Source organism: Mesoplodon mirus, assembly GCF_964341445.2.
Source record: "Mesoplodon mirus genome assembly, chromosome: 5".
Classification (NCBI taxonomy): domain Eukaryota; kingdom Metazoa; phylum Chordata; class Mammalia; order Artiodactyla; family Ziphiidae; genus Mesoplodon; species Mesoplodon mirus.
Window position 1 is genome coordinate 152,503,441 of NC_138980.1, and position 14,445 is coordinate 152,517,885.

The 14,445-nt window shown below is 40.8% G+C and overlaps 1 long non-coding RNA gene across 1 annotated transcript in view; it reads left to right on the forward strand.

Moving 5' to 3' along the window:
* The window catches only part of LOC309805543, a 116,194-nt gene extending 105,362 nt beyond the window's left edge, over positions 1 to 10,832 (forward strand). The window contains exon 3 of the long non-coding RNA XR_014294258.1: positions 10,713 to 10,832. This is a non-coding gene — a long non-coding RNA (uncharacterized lncRNA). The remainder of the gene's footprint in view (positions 1 to 10,712) is intronic.
* Positions 10,833 to 14,445: the final 3,613 nt, after the last annotated feature.

The following is a 14,445-nucleotide window of genomic DNA, read 5'->3' on the forward strand; positions in this document are numbered from 1 at the left end:
AAAATTAACAGTGTTTTTTTTTCTTTCTCACATAAAAGAAGTCTGGGAGCAGTTCAGTGCTGCCAGGCACTCCAAGTTGTCAGGGACCCCGGCTTGGTCAATGTTATTGCTCGATAACCCTTAGCAACAGCATCTGCATTCCAGTTGGCAGGAAGGAGATGAGGGGATGTGGGTGAGGGTGGGATAAGCCACTTCCCTTTAAGGACATTTTCCAGAAGGTGCACACCACTTCTGTTTATATCCCCTTGGTCAGCACTAAGTTTTATTTCCAGAAAAAAAGGGAGGACAGACAGTGCATTGACTAGCAGTCCCTGCCACACACAGCCAGTCTCCATCTCCCATGAGGGCTGAGAAAGTAGCAACAGTGGGAGGAAGCAATGGTGCTGTTCAATGGGGAATAAGGGAGCAAAGGTGCCAAGACTCAGGCTGGCACAGAGAGATGAGTTTGTAGAAAATCTCACCAAGGGGAATCAGGTTTTCTCTGATCCTGAACTCTTCCTGGTGTTTAACCCTTAGCCCTCTCCTATAGACCTTTCATCTCCTCCCGCAGATTCTCAACATTTTTCAAGACCCAGCTCAGATCTGAACTCCTTCTGCAGCCTTTCCTTCCCAGCCCAAGCGCTTACTACTTATTTGAACCTAGGCACCAAGATAGGTCTTGTTATCATTTCTCCATGTGTAGTCGACACAAAGAAATTATAAATTTATGGAAAGCAGGCATAGTACCTTACATTTTTCAGTGGACATCACCCTTCCATGTTCTCTTATCTCAATTTAGGAATCCCTGCCTACTTGCAAATATCCTGTTTTGGGGAATCCAAGGTTGAAAAATCCAGTGAATGTAATTTGCTCAAGAAGACATCAAGTATTAATTTACACCATCAGTTCCAGTCGGTAAACAAAAAATATGGCAACAGGCTAAGAACATTTGGGGCTTAGTAATATGATGTTTTTGTTCTGCTGTTTTGTTTTGAATTCCACAGCTCTGCTTTAGAGATAACTCAGAGATATCAAAGAACTTACTTCTGAAAATTGTTACATGTGGCTTGAAACTGTATATCGGGGATACATTAAGTGTATGGCAAACTGGAGGATTCTGTCTGATAATCAAGATGTAACACTCTGTTTCATAAAAAAGGAATATTTGCCCATTTATTCACAAATATGTAATATGTATCAAGTGCCTGCTACCGACCAGGTGAGATGGTGTGGGGTCAGATACTCTGGGGAATTCAAGGTGAATCAGACGGGGATGTGGCTCTCAAGAAGCTTTAGCCTTGTAGGTGAGAAACACACACATAAATGTTAATAAGTTACCTTTTAACTGTCTTTTTAACTGTTGGAGAGTAGAAGAAAACCAATTAGCAGAAAGAGAACCTTGCTATGGATTGATCAAGCACAAACTGGAAACCTTAGAGTGGCTCAGAGCAGCCCTTGACTTAAAGTGCATGGGGAGTGGGGTTGGGATGAATGTCAAGGTCAAGGGGACAGTATTAATCCAAGTAGGATGGCAGGCATCCTCAGGGTAGCGGGTGGAATTGGCATGGGCACGTGCAGGGCTGAAATGTGGGCCTTTCCAACTGTCTATTGTTAGGTGGTGCCTGCTATGTTGATTATTATGTATTTTGCCTCTTACCCCAGGTATACCCTGGCTATAGGAAAAGAAGATGTGAAAGGCAGGAGAGAGCCAGATTGTTGAGGGCCCCGAATGTCAGGCTAGAAAGCTGAGAGCCAGTGGGGCGCCATGGACAAGTGTGGTCTTAGAAGCAGGTAAAAGAAATACCCAAGTTCACATTTCTTCTTTATCAGATATTAACTGTGTGAATTTGGCCAACTAATTTCTCATGTGTAAAATGAGGATAATGATACTGATACTGACATCTCACTCAATACATAAAAATGTCTTGTTGCCCCACAAAAGTTGTTAAACATATGGTTCAGTATGGCTAATGGCCTTGCTAAGCAGTCTACAAACTACCACTTGATAAAATTAGAAATGAATTAATCATTTTATAGCTAGAAAATTATTCAACAGATCACTCATTCAGATCTAATGGCACCACTTCCAGAAACTTCTTGATACTTCTTGAGCTGTCAGGATGAGGATTGAAGAAGGAGGAACCCCTGGATTTCTGAGTAAAGGACACCCAGGGGATCCAAGCGCTTGGGTATTCCTCTTCTCTGCTTCCCAGCAAGGGAGGCCCCTCAGCTTAGAAATACCTGCCCAGGAGAGAGCTGGGGCAGGGGAGGGAGGAAGCAGCGTGGAGATGTGATGGGAGGAGTTTGGGAGAGAAAGTGAGAGGATGCCAAGGAAACCTGGTTTTACTGAGTGGCATCCCCCTTCCAACGCCACCTCCTCCAGAAGCTAGGCTCTGGAGAGCCTTTTGAGCTAGGGACACAGGGGTTTCTCTGCCCAGCAAACAGGTGATATTCAGGAGAAATTTCTGGTTGGCACCTCTGGCATTTGCAGCTTATAGTGCCTAGAAACTCTGAGAGACTGAAGAGGCCCCAGGAGATGGGAAAGAACTCAGAAAGAACGCAGGAGGTAAGAAGATAGGAGTGTCCTCACCTACTTCACCAACCAGGGCAAGGCCTTTAGCAATGGCCTCCCTTTGGATTGCAAATGGTGTATCTGGACCATCTCAACTCATCAGCCTGCACATCTTACTGTGCAACAATCAGAAAGCAAGATCTGAGGTCCTTGGGAATGAGAACTGAGCCTGGAAGATTGAGGATGGGGAGAGACGAAGAAAAAGAAGGAGAAATGAGCAACTGGAACTCAGAGGAAGATGGCTCTGGCTGGCCTGTTGAAATGGGGGGCTTGAGATCTTTGGCTTGAAGGAAATAGACATTGGGGTGGGTGCAGTCAAGTGACAGATGATGGACAGAGGGCACCCAGAACAACCCACCATTAGGGGCACACAAAATCCCATCAAAGAGTACACAGACATGGGTAATTTCAAGAGAATTTTCAGCTCCCTGTTTCCCTACATGTTATTTCCCAAAATGATCCCCCTGAGGGCAGATCCTAGGTATCCTGCTAGTTCTCATTCCCCACCTCACCTTTGACCATGGTCCTGTGGTACTTTTCAAAAGGAAGTTCTACCTGTCATGCAGGTAGCACCTTACTATGGTGCACTGCCTCGCAGAGAAAAATCCTCCAGGGCACCAAATAAAGGGTCAACTTGGTGCCAAATAAAGGCTCTGGGTCTCAAGTACATATTTTGCATTGATTTCAAGTAGGAGGACATGAAAGGTTAAGATTAGAGTTTCAAATTAAAGTAAGTTATGTGGGTTATCTTCTTAAATATTTACTCAAACTCATGGGGGAGCAAGTTCCTTTAGCTTTGCCCGAAGATTATTGAGTGTTATACATCTGTATTTATTTTTTAATTTGGGTACAAGTTTTCTGTTTGCTTCAACTTTTCTACACCTTTAGTGACCCAAAAGCTTCTCTTCTTTTTGATAGTAATTTCCACAAAATATTGTCTTATTCTAGCAATGAGCAAAATTCATCTGTGATACATAAATTGATCTTTAAAAAAGGCTAGTTTCCTTTTGTATGTTTAATGATTATTTTTGAATTTTATATTATAATTATTTATTTCACTCAATTATATACCAATATAAATTGTAATGATAAATCAACCTAGAATATTGATTAACATGTAGAGTCTTATGGTGACAGGAAATTTTAACTTTCTCAATTTTTTTTTGAATTTTAGAATTTTATTTATTTTTTTGTACAGCAGGTTCTTATTAGTCATACATTTTATACATATTAATGTATACATGTCAATCCCAATCTCCCAATTCATCCCACGACCACACATCACGCCCACCACATTCCCCCTTTGGTGTCCATAAGTTTATTCTCTACATCTGTGTCTCTATTTCTGCCCTGCAAACCAGTTCATCTGTACCATTTTTCTAGGTTCCACATATATGTGTTAATATATGATATTTGTTTTTCTCTTTCTGACTTACTTCTCTCTGTATGAAAGTCTCCAGATCCATCCACATATCTACAAATGACCCAATTTCATTCCTTTTTATGGCAGAGTAATATTCTATTGTATATATGTACCAAATCTTCTTCATTCATTCATCTGTCAATGGGCATTTAGGTTGCTTCCATGACCTGGCTATTGTAAATAGTGCTGCAGTGAACATTGGGGTGCACGTGTCTTTTTGAATTATGGTTTTCTCTGGGTATATGCCCAGTGGTGGGATTGCTGGGTCTTATAGTAATTCTATTTTTAGTTTTTTAAGGAAGCTCCATAATGTTCTCCATAGTGGCTGTATCAATTTACATTCCCACCAACAGTGTAAGAGGGTTCCGTTTTCTCCATACCCTCTCCAGCATTTGTTGTTTGTAGATTTTCTGATGATGCCCATTCTGACTGGTGTGAGATGATATCTCATTGTAGTTTTGATTTGCATTTCTCTAATAATTAGTGATGTTGAGATGTTGAGCAGCTTTTCATGTGCTTCTTGACCATCTGTATGTCTTCTTTGGAGAAATGTCTATTTAAGTCTTCTGCCCATTTTTTGATTGGGTTATATGTTTTTTTAATATTGAGCTGCATGAGCAGTTTATATATTTTGGAGATTAACCCTTTGTCTGTTGATTCCTTTGCAAATATTTTCTCCCATTCTGAGGGTTGTCTTTTAGTCTTGTTTGTAGTTTCCTTTGCTTTGCAAAAGATTTTAAGTGTCATTAGGTCCCATTTGTTTATTTTGTTTTTATTTCCATTTCTCTAGGAGGTGGATCAAAAAAGATCTTGCTGTGATTTATGTCAAAGAGTGTTCTTCCTATGTTTTCCTCTAAGAGTTTTATAGTGTCCGGTCTTACATTTAGGTCTGTAATCCATCTTGAGTTTATTTTTGTGTATGGTGTTAGGGAGTGTTCTAATTTCATTCTTTTACATGTGGCTGTCCAGTTTTCCCAGCACCACTTATTGAAGAGACTGTCTTTTCTCCATTGTATATCCTTGCCACCTTTGTCATAGATTAGTTGAACATAGGTGTGTGGATTTATCTCTGGGCTTTCTATCCTGTTCCAATGATCTATATTTCTATTTTTGTGCCAGTACCATATTGTCTTGATTACTGTAGCTTTGTAGTATAGTCTGAAGTCAGGGAGTCCGATTCCTCCAGCTCCGTTTTTTTCCCTCAAGACTGCTTTGGCTATTCGGAGTCTTTTGTGTCTCCATACAAATTTTAAGATTATTTGTTCTAGTTCTGTGAAAAATGCCATTTGTAGTTTGATAGGGATTGCATGGAATCTGTAGATTGCTTTGGGTACTATAGTCGTTTTCACAATGTTGATTCTTCCAATACAAGAACATGGTATATCTCTCCATCTGTTGGTATAATCTTTAATTTTCTTCATCAGTGTCTTATAGTTTTCTGCATACAGGTCTTTTGTCTCCTTAGGTAGGTTTATTCCTAGGAATTTTATTCTTTCTTTTCCAGTGGTAAATGGGAGTGTTTCCTTAATTTCTCTTTCAGATTTTTCATCATTAGTGTATAGGAATGCAAGAGATTTCTGTGCATTAATACTGTATCCTGAAACGTTACAAAATTCATTGATTAGCTCTAGTAGTTTTCTGGTGGCACCTTTAGGATTCTCTATGTATAGTATCATGTCATCTGCAAACAGTGACAGTTTTACTTCTTCTTTCCAATTTACATTCCTTTTATTTCTTTTTCCTCTCTGATTGCTGTGGCTAGGACTTCCAAAACTATGTTGAATAATAGTGGTGAGAGTGGACATCCTTGTCTTGTTCCTGATCTTAGAGGAAATGCTTTCATTTTTTCACCATTGAGAATGATGTTTGCTGTGGGTTTGTCATATATGGCTTTTATTATGTTGAGGTAGGTTCCCTCTGTGCCCACTTTCTGGAGAGTTTTTATCATAAATGGGTGTTGAATTTTGTCACAAGCTTTTTCTGCATCTATTGAGATGATCATATGGATTTCATTCTTCAGTTTGTTAATATGGTTTATCACATTGATTGAATTGTTTATATTGAAGATTCTTTGCATCCCAGGGATAAATCCCACTTGATCATGGTGTATGATCCTTATAACGTGTTGTTGGATTCTGTTTGCTAGTAATTTCTAGAGGATTTTTCCTATGTTCTATGCATCTATGCATTTTTCCTATGCATCTATGTTCATCAGTGATATTGGTCTGTAATTTTCTTTTTTTGTAGTATCTTTGTCTGGTTTTGGTATCAGGGTGATGGTGGCCTCATAGAATGAGTTTGGGAGTGTTCCTTCCTCTGCAATTTTTTGGAAGAGTTTGAGAAGGATGGGTGTTAGCTATTCTCTAAATGTTTGATAGAATTCACCTGTGAAACCATCTGGTCCTGGACTTTTGTTTGTTGGAAGATTGTTAATCACAGTTTCAATTTCATTTCTTGTGATTGGTCTGTTCATATTTTCTATTTCTTCCTGGTTCAGTCTTGGAATGTTATACCTTCTAAGAATTTGCCCATTTCTTCTAGGTTGTCCATTTTATTGGCATAGAGTTGCTTGTAGTAGTCTCTTAGATGCTTTGTATTTCTGTGGTGTGCATTGTAACTTCTCCTTTCTCATTTCTAATTTTATTGATTTGAGTCCTGTCCCTCTTTTTCTTGATGAGTCTGGCTAATGGTTTATCAATTATGTTTATCTTCTCAAAGAACCAGCTTTTAGTTTTACTGATCTCTGCTATTGTTTTCTTTGTTTCTATTTCATTTATTTCTGCTCTGATCTTTATGATTTGTTTCCTTCTACTAACTTTGGGTTCTGTTTGTTCTTTTTTCTGTAGTGCCTTTAGGTGTAAGGTTAGATTGTTTACTTGAGATTTTTCTTCTGTCTTGAGGTAGGCTTGTATAGCTATAAACTTCCCTCTTATAACTGCTTTTGCTGCATCCCATAGGTTTTGGATTGTCGTGTTTTTGTTGTCATTTGTCTCTAGGTATTTTTTTTTATTTCCTCTTTGATTTAATCAGTGATTTCTTGGTTATTTAGTAACGTATTGTTTAGCCTCCATGTGTTTGTGGTTTTTATGTTTTTTTCCCTGTAATTGATTTCTAATCTCATAGCGTTGTGGTCAGAAAAGATGCTTGATATGATTTCAATATTCTTAAATTTACGAAGGCTTGGTTTGTGACCGAAGATGTGACCTGTCCTGGAGAATGTTCGGTGTGCACTTGAGAAGAAAGTGTAATCTGCTCTTTTTGGATGGAATGTCCTATAAATATCAATTAAATCTAACTGGTCTGTTGTGTCATTTAAAGCTTGTGTTTCCTTATTAACTTTCTGTTTGGTTGATCTGTCCATTCGTGTAAGTGAGGTGTAAACGTCCCCCACTATTATTGTGTTACTGTCGATTTCCTCTTTTATAGCTATTAGCAGTTGCCTTATTTATTGAGGTGCTTGTATGTTGGGTGCATATATATTTATAATTGTTATATCTTTTTCTTGGGTTGATCCCTTGATCATTATGTAGTGTCCTTCCTTGTCTCTTGTAACATTCTTTATTTTAAAGTCTATTTTATCTGATATGAGTATTGCTACTCCAGCTTCCATTTGCATGAAATACCTTTTTCCATCCCCTCACTTTCAGTGTGTATGTGCCCCTAGGTCTGAAGTGGGTCTATTGTAGACAGCATATATATGGGTCCTGTTCTTGTATCCATTCAGGAAGCCTGTGTCTTTTGGTTGGAGCATTTAACCCATTCACGTTTAAGGTAATTATTGATATGTATATTCCTGTTACCATTTTCTTAACTGTTATGCATTGGGTTTTTTTTGTTTGTTTGTTTGTTTGTTTTGTGGTACGCGGGTCTCTCACTGCTGTGGCCTCTCCCATTGTGGAGCACAGGCTCCGGACGTGCAGGCTCAGAGGCCATGGCTCACGGGCCCAGCCGCTCCGCGGCATGTGAGATCTTCCTGAACCGGGGCACAAACCCGTGTCCCCTGCATCGGCAGGCGGACTCTCAACCACTGCGCCACCAGGGAAGCCCCTATGCATTGGTTTTTGTAGGTCATTTTCTTCTCTTGTGTTTCCCACTTAGAGAAGTTCCTTTAGCATTTGTTGTAGAGCTGGTTTGGTGGTGCTGCATTCTCTTAGCTTTTGCTTGTCTGGAACGCTTTTGATTTCTCCATCGAATCTGAATGAGATCCTTGCCAGGTACAGTAATCTTGGTTGTAGGTTCTTCCCTTCCATCCCTTTAAATATATCATCCCACATCTTCTGACTTGTAGAGTTTCTGCTGAGAAATCAGCTGTTAACCTTATGGGAGTTCCCTTGTATGTTATTTGTCATTTTCCCCTTGTTGCTTTCAATAGTTTTTCTTCGTCTTTAATTTTTGTCAGTTTGATTACTATGTGTCTCTGCATTTTTCTCCTTAGTTTTATCCTGCCTGGGACTCTCTGGGTTTCCTGGCCTTGGGTGGCTATTGCCTTTCCCATGTTAGGGAAGTTTTTGACTATAATCTCTTCAGATATTTTCTCTGGTCCTTTCTTTCTCTCTTCTCCTTCTGGGACCCCTCTAATGGGAATGTTGTTGCCTTTAATGTTGTCCCAGAGGTCTCTTAGGCTGTCTTCATTTCTTTTCATTCTTTTTTCTTTATTCTGTTCCGCAGCAGTGAATTCCACCATTCTGTCTTCCAGGTCACTTATCCGTTCTTCTGCCTCAGTTATGCTGCTATTGATTCCTTCCAGTGTATTTTTCATTTCAGTTATTGTATTGTTCATCTCTGTTTATTCTTTAATTCTTCTAGGTGTTTGTTCTTTAATTCTTCTAGGTCTTTGTTAAACATTTCTTTCATCTTCTCGATCTTTGCCTCCATTCTTTGTCTGAAGTCCTGGATCATCTTCTCTATCAGTATTCTGAATCCTTTTTCTGGAAGGGTGCCTATCTCTGCTTCATTTAGTTGTTTTTCTGGGGTTTATATTGTTCCTTCATCTGGTACATAGCCCTCTGCCTCTTCATCTTGTCTGTCTTTCTGTGAATGTGGTTTTTGTTCCACAGGCTGCAGGATTGTAGTTCTCCTTGCTTCTGCTGTCAGCCCTCTGGTGGATGAGGCTATCTAAGAGGCTTGTGCAAGTTTCCTGATAGGAGGGACTGGTGGCGGGTAGAGCTGGGTGTTGCTCTGGTGGCAGAGCTCAGGAAAACTTTAATCCAGTTGTCTACTGATGAATGGGGCTCTGTTCCCACCCTGTTTGTTGTTTGGACTGAGGCGGCTCAACACTGGAGCCTACCCGGCTCTTTGGTGGGGCTAATGGCAGACTCTGGGACAACTCATGCCAAGGAGCAGCTCCCAGAACTTCTGCTGCCAGTGTGTCCATCCCCATGGTGAGCCACAGCCACTCCCGCCTCTGCAGGAGTCCCTCCAAAACTAGCATGTATGTCTGGTTCAGTCTCTTATGGGGTCACTGCTCCTTCCCCTGGGTCCCGATGCACACAGTACTTTGTGTGTGCCCTCCAAGAGTGGAATCTCGGGCTTCCCTGGTGGCGCAGTTGTTGAGAGTCCGCCTGCCGATGCAGGGGACACGGGTTCGTGCCCCAGACCGGGAAGATCCCACATGCTGCGGAGCGGCTGGGCCCGTGAGCCATGGCCACTAAGCCTGCGCGTCTGGAGACTGTGCTCCGCAACGGGAGAGTCCACAGCAGTGAGAGGCCCGCATACTGCAAAAAAAAAAAAAAAAAAAAAAAAAGAGTGGAATCTCTTTCCCCCAGTTCTGTTGAAGTCCTGTGATCAAATCACACTAGGCTTCAATGTCTGATTCTCTAGGAATTCCTCCTCCCATTGCAGGACCCCCAAGTTGGGAAGCCTGACGTGGGGCTCAGAACCTACACTCCAGTGGGTGGACTTCTGTGGTATAAGTGTTCTCCAGTTTGTGAGTCACCCACCCAGCAGTCATGGGAATTTATTTTATAGTGCTTGTGCCTTTCCTACCATCTCATTGTGTCTTCTCCTTTTTCTTTGGATGTTGGGTGTATTTCTTGGTGAGTTCCACTGTCTTCCTGTCAATGATTGTTCAGCAGTTAGTTGTGATTCTGGTGCTCTCACAAGAGGGAATGAGCGCATGTCCTTCTACTCCACCGTCTTCAGGACTGCATTCAACTTTTTCAATTTTGAAGTAATAATAATCGTAATAAATATTCCATCTAGAAAAATTTAATATGTAAAACATTAACTTATGTGCATATTTGTTGCCAAGAATTATGATATGGTGATCAATAGCATATTTCTAAGCTTAAAAGTATATTTTACTAAAACAAAATTCCGTGGGTAACATAGATGGAAATATGAGTTCAAGGAGGAACAATAATTGATGGATAATTTCTTGCTGTTAAAAAAGAGCTTGTTCATGTGTTTTTCAAATAGGTGAAGGTAGGTATTTCATACATTTGAGTGATTTAACAGTTCTAAAAGTCAGTGTACCAGAAGTTATGTATTTCTCAATTATTTAAACTTGCAATAAAAATTTTATATGTTAACTTAAAAATGTGTGAGGACATATAATTTTTCCAAGAATATTAAGAGTTCCCAGAACAAAGTATTTTGTAGATCTCTGCCCTAAGATGTGGAGGATGAATGCAGAAAGGGAAGGGGGTAGCAGGAGAGGTGCCAACCCATGCTACCATTTTGCCTGGATGTGTGGTTGTGCCCCATGTCATTTCTGAGCTGTCACTGCTTTGCTTTCAGGGTGTCTTGTCTGGTTTTCTGAGAGGATATGAAGCAGACGGACCTGAGCTGGAACACTTCATTCTCCAGAGTGCTTGCTCAGATGTGAACAGGCGTGACCATGGACTCTGCTTGTGGATCGTGACTGTAAGTGTGCCCTGCAGTCACCCTGTAGTGCTCACAATCCTACAAGAGAATGGGAGTGGGATATGGGAGTGGGGGAGCTAATTAGACTCCCTGGGTTGCTAACATCTTGGTGAAGCTGCCATTTTTTTGTGTGTGTGCGTGTTGGTTTCTGCTTTATAACAAAGTGAATCAGCTATACATATACATATATCCCCACATCTCATCCCTCTTGCGTCTCCCTCACACCCTCCCTATCCCAACCCTCTAGGTGATGAGAAAGCACCAAGCTGACCTCCCTGTGCTGTGCAGCTGCTTCCCACTAGCTAGCTATTTTGGATGGAATGTCCTATAAATCAATATTTCACAATATTGATTCTTCTTTGGCAGTGTATATATGTGCTTGCCTCTCTCTCACTTCGTCCCAGCTTAAACTTCCCCCTCCCCTTGTCCTCAAGTCCATTCTCTACGTCTGTATCTTTATCCTGTCCTGCCCCTAGGTTCTTCAGAAACTGTTTTTTTTTTTTTAGATTCCATATATATGTGTTAGCATATGGTATTTGTTTTTCTCTTTCTGACTGACTTCACTCTGTATGACAGAATCTATGTCCATCCACTTCACTAAAAATAACTCAATTTCTTTTCTTTTTATGGCTGAGTAATATTCATATATATATATATATATATATATATATATATATATATATGCCATAACTTCTTTATCCATTCATCTGTCAGTGGACACTTAGGTTGCTTCCATATCCTGGCTATTGTAAATAGTGCTGCCATGAACATTGTGGTACATGACTCTTTTTGAATTATGGCTTTCTCAGGGTATATGCCCAGTAGTGGGATTGCTGGGTCGTATGACAGTTCTGTTTTTATTTTTTTAAGGAACCTCCATACTGTTCTCCAAAGTGGCTGTATCAATTTATATTCCCACCAACAGTGAAAGAGGGTTCCTTTTTCTCCACACCCTCTCCAGCATTTATTGTTTGTAGATTTTTTGGTGATGGCCATTCTGACTGGTGTGAGGTGATATCTCACTGTAGTTTTTTTTTTTTTTTTTTTTTTTTTTTTTTTTTGCAGTACGCAGGCCTCTCACTCTTGTGGCCTCTCCTGTTGTGGAGCACAGGCTCTGGACATGCAGGCTCAGCGGCCATGGCTCACGGGCCCAGCCGCTCCATGGCATGTGTGATCCTCCCGGACCGGGGCATGAACCCGTGTCCCCTGCATCGGCAGGCAGACTCTCAACCACTGTGCCACCAGGGAAGCCCTCTCACTGTAGTTTTGATTTGCATTTCTCTAATGATTTGTGATGTTGAGCGTCCTTTCATGTGTTTGTTGGCAATCTGTATATCTTCTTTGGAGAAATGTCTGTTTAGGTCTTCTGCCTAAAAGGATTCGGTTGTTTGTTTATTTGATATTGAACTGCATGAGCTGCTTGTAAATTTTGGAGATTAATCCTTTGTCAGTTGCTTCATTTGCAAATACTTTATCCCATTCTGAGGGTTTTCTTTTCATCTTTTTTATGGTTTCCTTTGCTGTGCAAAAGCTTTGAAGTTTCATTAGGTCCCATTTGTTTATTTTTGTTTTTATTTCCATTTCTCTAGGAGGTGGGTCAAAAAGGATCTTGCTATGATTTATGTCATAGAGTGTTCTCTATGTTTTATATTTTCCTCTAAGAGTTTTATAGTGTCTGGACTTACATTTAGGTCTTTAACCCATTTTGACTTTATTTTTGTGTCTGGTGTTGGGGAGTGTTCTAATTTCATTCTTTTACATACAGCTGTCCAGTTTTCCCAGCACCACGTATTGAAGAGGCTGTCTTTTCTCCATTGTATATCTTTGTCATAGATTAGTTGACCATAGGTGTGTGGGTTTACCTCTGGGCTTTCTATCCTGTTCCATTCATCTATATTTCTGTTTTTGTGCCAGTACCATATTGTCTTGATTACTGTAGCTTTGTATTATAGTCTGAAGTCAGGGAGTCCGATTTCTCCAGCTCCGTTTTTTCCCTCAGGACTGCTTTGGCTATTCAGGGTCTTTTGTGTCTTCATAAAAATTGTGAAATTTTTTGTTCTAGTTCTCTGAAAAATGCCATTGGTAGTTTGATAGGGATTGCATTGAATCTGTAGAATGCTTTGGGTAGTATTATCATTTTCATAATATTGATTCTTCCAATTCAAGAACATGGCATATCTCTCCATTTGTTTGTATCATCTTTGATTTCTTTCATCAGTGTCTTATAGTTTTCTGCATACAGGTCTTTTGTCTCCCTTGGTAGGTTTATTCCTAGGTATTTTATTCTTTTTGTTGCAATGCTAAATGAGAGTGTTTCCTTAATTTCTCTTTCAGATTTTACATCATTAGTGTATAGGAATGCAAGAGATATCTGTTGAAGATGCCATTTAACTGAAAAGATGTGGTGTTAAAAATGCATGATGGAATGGGTAGGAGAACATGGGTTATCCTATTAGTCTTCAGGGCCTAGAGCCCTAGGTGACTCTGAGCACAGGACTTAGGCTTCTCCAAGCTCAGGCTCCCAGGTGTAGATGGACCCCTTGGCACCCCTGTCAGTGCTGACGGCTCACCCCTCTCCTGACCTCATCTACCCTCTGCTGGTGCTTCCTGTTTGGTGCATTTCATCATCCTCTCTTACACCTCACTGGAGTCTCGCCACTTGCACAGGATGTTTGCCAGCAAAGCCTGTTTTGGCAGAAGGTACACTGGGTTCTCTGAGTTAAGGAAAACCAGTCCCTTTAGAAGTCAGTTTCCCAGCGGCTCCAGAAGTTCCTTTCTCTGGGGCTCCCAGTTGTCACAAGGACAGGCTGTGTCCAGGAGTGTTGACCTCGGGCCTGGCCTGGCAGGAACAGGGCAGGTGGGAGGGATGATCTGAGGTCAGCTGGGATGCCCTGCTGGTAACAACAAACAAGACATGTGGAAACAAAGGGGGTTCTCAGGCACTCACAACCATGGGGTCCTGACAGCTCTGAAGGCCACAGAGAAAGCAGGAGGGTGTGAAGTGGCATCTACAGTTTGCACTTAAAATAGTAACTTTCCCAGTCTGCCCTTTCCTCAATGAAACCAAAAGTCACCTTTATGATGGGAGGGTTTCACTGCACCATGGCCTTTAGATCAAAGGTCCTCAGGGTGGGATGTGAGGTCCATGAGGTCAAAACTATTCCCATAATGACATTAAGTTTCTGTTTTAATATTCATTCTCTCATTAGTGTGTAGTAAAGGAAAATGTTTCCCTCAGGTTTCTTAGGGTCCCTGGCTTGGTCTAAAAAGTAAACTGACAAAAACAGGTTGACAGGAGAAAAGCATACGCAGTCTCTTGAATTTTTACATGTACATGGGACCTTCACAAGTGACTAAAGACCTGAAGAAGTGCCCAGAGCAGGAAGCTTTTATACCTTTCAGACAAAGAAACAATAAATTGGTGACAAATTGACAAGGCAAAGAAGTTTGGTCTAGACATAGGAATGGTAAAAAAAAGTGACCAGAAAGATAAGCGTTAGTTTAATAAGGTTTATTTGCGGATTCCTCTACTGACATCACTGGGCTGATAAGAGTCTATATCCAGTAAAAGAAATTATTTCCTGCCTTTAGACAGATAGGGGGGAGT